Source organism: Polyodon spathula, unplaced genomic scaffold (genome assembly GCF_017654505.1).
Source record: "Polyodon spathula isolate WHYD16114869_AA unplaced genomic scaffold, ASM1765450v1 scaffolds_161, whole genome shotgun sequence".
Lineage (NCBI taxonomy): Eukaryota > Metazoa > Chordata > Actinopteri > Acipenseriformes > Polyodontidae > Polyodon > Polyodon spathula.
Genome location: NW_024471654.1, coordinates 7,008 through 12,000, shown reverse-complemented (window position 1 = coordinate 12,000; position 4,993 = coordinate 7,008). Strand labels below are relative to the sequence as shown.

The following is a 4,993-nucleotide window of genomic DNA, read 5'->3' as shown; positions in this document are numbered from 1 at the left end:
GTCCTTCTGGTCACGGGCGCATTCTTCTGGGCTTTCTGTGTGTTTAGGCATTTTTTTACATTTCGCCACATTTTGCAATTCTGTTTTAAATTCCATGAGGTGTGACAGGATATCACTAAATAGCCTTAAGAAATGTAGTTCAGAAATGAATCAATGATAAAGTATTCAGATGAATCAATGATGGATACAAGTCAGGAAGGAGGGACATTGCCCGACTGCGCTGGGGAAGGGTTTTATTACTCTATTCAGGTTTTAGGTTATTTTATTGTATTTTTTCACTGGGAAAGGGGTGAAGTCAGTGTGAATTGAGTAACCATTTCCAGTGTATCTCCAGTGTTTATTGGGTATACACTGATTTCATTGTTTTGTATCAGGATTGTTTTATCTGTGTTTATCAGTTAAAACCAGAAATCAGAAGCCCTAAATATACACTAAAGGGAAATCTGCTTCAGTTACCTGGGTACTTCACAAAACAAGCATGAGACACGTGCTAGATCAGCCATCATTCACTGATACTAGCATGAAACAGTACCATCTAGTGGACAGCTACTGTGGATCAAGTGTCCTTTTATATTGCTGGCCACTGTGCACTAGATGGTGTTGCATCTTATTACTATACACACATGCTGTCTGATCTAGCTTGTCCATTAGATGGCGTGCAGATGTCTATGGTGTGGAACTAGAACTGAAGAGCAAAACATAATCAAAAACCAACCAGAAGTATTGCAACATTATAAAGAGGTAAGGGGGCAAGAAAATAGAAAATATATTTCAACAAAAATGATTCTGTCACTTTAAAAAGCTTACTTAAACAGGCCTGTGTTAGGTGTGACAGGATATCACTCAATGCCTCATCAGAAATGTCACTGTGTCACTGTGTTTCTACACAGAAGCAGCTGGGAGAGACACAGACAGAAATACAACAGAGAATCCAGGAGAGACTGAAAGAAGTGAAGGAGCTCAAACAGGCTGTGGAGTCACTGAAAGTGGGTATTGACAAGAGGGGGTTATTATTATTTATTATTATTATTATTATTATTATTATTATTATTATTATTATTAACAGATGGACTGGAACACACATTGAAGAAGTTTGCTGTCTATGCCTGATGTGTTTTTGATATCAATTCTAACCATGTCTCCTCTACTGTGTTCTTTCACTCAGAGATCTGCATGCATAGAAATAAAGGAAAGTGAGAAGATCTTTACTGAGCTGATCCGATCCATTGAGAAGATCCACACTGAGGTTATTGAGCTGATTGGAGCTAACGAGAAGGCTGCAGTGAATCACGCTGAAGGACGCATGAAGAAACTGGAGCAGGAGATTGCTGAGCTAAGGAGGAGAAACACTGAGCTGAAACAGCTTTCAGAGACAGAGGATCACATCCATTTTCTACAGGTAACATCACTGCTTGTTAGAAAATCTCAAGTACATAACTGGGACGCTTTCAGACAGACCTCTCCAATTGGAATGAATCCTTGCTTTTCACCAGGAATGTTTTGGAGTCCATTCTGTTTCACTGAAAACTCCTTTTCTCCACTTTCCTGTTGTAGAATTTCCAGTCTCTCTGTGCCCCTCCTGAAGCTGGAGACTTACCCAGCGTTACTGTCAATACAGACATCTCTTTTGGGGCTGTGAGGAAAGCTGTATCTGAACTTAAAGACCATATTGAGGACTTCTGCAAGGGGGAATTAGTCCATATAACCACAACAGGTTGGTGTGAAATAGATTCCTTTGGTAGAGATTTCTCAAATAGACCATGGCTTGAGGATGGACAAGACTTGCAGACATTAATACGCATGCACGCACGCACACACACACACACATTGTATCACCCAAACGCACACACACACACAACCTATCACACACAGTTTAAAATAAGGTTTGCATTGTGTGAGACAGTACAGAGAAAGGAGGAGGGGGACTGATGATGCAGGGAGGAGGGAGTGATTTGAGGATGCAGCAGACAATGACTGTTGTGTGTTTCAATTCTATTTCTCTCTTTTTTTCTGCCCAGTGAATGAAGTTGCAGTTTACAGTCTGCAGGCTCCAGAGCCAAGGAACAGAGCTGAGTTTTTAAAATGTAAGTCTGTTTTCACTGAAACATTTGATTGAAAGATGTGTCACTCCATTGTGAGAAGAGCTAACACTATTCACAGATACCAAGATATTTAGGTAGAGGAAGATCTGTGTGGGTAAAATATAAACAAATGCCCCACCCCAGTGGATATGCATGTATTCACCTGTCCCAATACTTGCTGGAGGGGAGCATATCATATTTTACAATGATTAGCATCATTACTGTGTGCATTGATTGCCAGCTGCAAAATGAATTCACACAAACTCACCCAAAATACAAATAATCCTTTTACTCCCTTCTGTCCCTTTGTACCTCAATGCCTCTTCTGTTTTCAAGCTGTAGCCTTATCTCAGAAACAGCCTTTATAAAAAGACCCTGCTGTAATATGTATTGATCAGTCTGTCTTTGTGTTGGTTCTGTACCATTCAAACCTAGTGGAGATTTTCTCAGTGATTTGACTTTTCTAACCGTCTCTCCTCTACCCGTCCTCTTCTCTTCAATCAGATTCCTGTCAGCTCACACTGGACCCCAACACAGCGCATAGAGAGCTCTGTCTGTCTGAAGGGAACAGAAAGGTGACACGGAGGAGAGAGACCCAGCGATGTGCCTGATCACCCAGAGAGATTTCATAGCTGGGCCCAAGTGCTTTGCAGAGAGGGTTTGTCTGGGGCTCGCTGTTACTGGGAGATTGAGTGGAGTAGGGGAGCGGCTTCTATAGGAGTCACATATAAAGGAATCAGCAGGAAAGGAGGGGATTGTTCCTGTGCTCTTGGATTCAATGACAAGTCCTGGAGTTTGTTCTGCTCTGGATCCAGTTACTCTGCCTGGCACAATAACAATGAAACTGCAATAACTGCCCCCCTCTCCCCCAGAATAGGAGTGTATCTGGACTTTAATGCCGGCACTCTGTCCTTTTATGGCGTCTCTGACACAATGACCCTCCTGCACAGATTCCAAACCACATTCACTGAGCCGCTCTATCCTGGGTTTAGGCTTGGTTATTATGATTCCCCTGTAACAATCTACCAGCTGAACTAGACTGTCTTGTGTTGTAAGAAACCCTTTGTATTGAACTCCCTGTCTGTCCTCTCCACTCCTCGGCTGAAGGGAATTCAATCTGACACAACTCTGGATGAAAGTTAGGGGGTAAAACGGCGCCCCCTGCAGAGTGAAACGAGGTGAATTATTTGTTTTTACACTTGGGGCCGAGGCAGCCTCATTTTTACTGTTTAATCTGTCAGGGGAGTGTTTTTGTAATTGTAAACACTCACAACTGGACAGCTGTTTCAGCATCAAATGTTCAACATGTCCTGAGTATTTATTGATTACAAACACATACACAGCACCAAGTGGCAGACTTAGTTGGCATCTCTGCACAGTGCTAGAATTCCCACAGCAAGTACTGAGAAGTATCTCTTAAGCTGATTGTAGCTCACTAAATAATCCCACAATGTGTTCCTATATTGCACTTCCATTGGCTACATAGGTCTCAAATGTGCAGGTTTGAAAAACATGACGGGCAGGATTCTCAGAAAACCATGATCTTGTTTCGAATTGGATTTTGTCTATCAAATGGATATTTATAGATATTTATAGTATCTAGCTGAACTATTTGGGATTTAGATGCATCTGGCAAATCTATAAACCCTGGGGCTTCATACATACCTTTATACAGGCAAGCAATAGGTACAAGATGCCTTTTCCTCGTGTTATTATTAGAATTTTGTTTGTAAATGATCCCATTCTGAAATGGTTGGATAATTACCCTAACGAGCATTTAATTAGATGCACCGGGTCTACTCGTCAGGCAGTTCAAAGTTTCAATAATATAACTGTTTGCTTATTTGAACAATAATGTGAGTGAAATATCATCACAAGAAAGAAGACATTTCCATGGATATCGTAAATCCCAATCAAACTGCATTACATGTGCAATCTGCCCACAGTGGAAAAGCAGAAACGTGTTTTAAGCCTGGCCTTTGTCGCCCTCTTCAGGACAAACTGTGCAGCTGCGCAGAGCCTGATTGAAAGCAATTCTTTTCACTTGGTGTGGTTCCATTGGAAATGTAGGGCCCTATTCACACAACCTTGAGGACTGTTCTAAGCGCTGTTTTATTAAAGACTCTTTATTGTAGCTTAAATCAAGTTTAAATCAAGTTGTTTAGAGAGGGTGAGAAGTTTATTTGTTAATTTTATTGTTTATTATTATTCAAAGCACTGTTTAATGTCAGCAGTCTTTATAATCACGTTTTAAATTAAAACCAAAACATGAATGTAAATAAGCACCATTTTAATAACCATTATTTTATGTTTCTGTACTTCAATTAATGCAAACCTTTTTTCCCTGTACTTTTCCTTTAAATGTTTTGTAAAGTTTTAATTTTCAATAAATGTTTTGTTCTGCACCTACTTCTGAAATGAACATAAACTAAGTGGACTGTCAACAGCAGCTGCTCTCTGGAAACGTGAAGAGCACAAAAAAGCTTTGGAGAAAATGTTAAACACACATAAAATATATTCTACTATAACAATGAGCTTTAACTAAACAATACCAGCAGAGCAGCCTGTTTCATACAGGTCTTTGTAACTAAACAATACCAGCAGAGCAGCCTGTTTCATACAGGTCTTTGTAACTAAACAATACCAGCAGAGCAGCCTGTTTCATACAGGTCTTTGTAACTAAACAATACCAGCAGAGCAGCCTGTTTCATACAGGTCTTTGTAACTAAACAATACCAGCAGAGCAGCCTGTTTCATACAGGTCTTTGTAACTAAACAATACCAGCAGAGCAGCCTGTTTCATACAGGTCTTTGTAACTAAACAATACCAGCAGAGCAGCCTGTTTCATACAGGTCTTTGTAACTAAACAATACCAGCAGAGCAGCCTGTTTCATACAGGTCTTTGTAAACA

At 40.4% G+C, this 4,993-nt stretch overlaps 1 pseudogene; it reads left to right on the top strand.

The window, feature by feature from the left end:
- Positions 1-175: 175 nt before the first annotated feature.
- LOC121308069 lies at positions 176-4,213 on the top strand (annotated as a pseudogene).
- Positions 4,214-4,993: the final 780 nt, after the last annotated feature.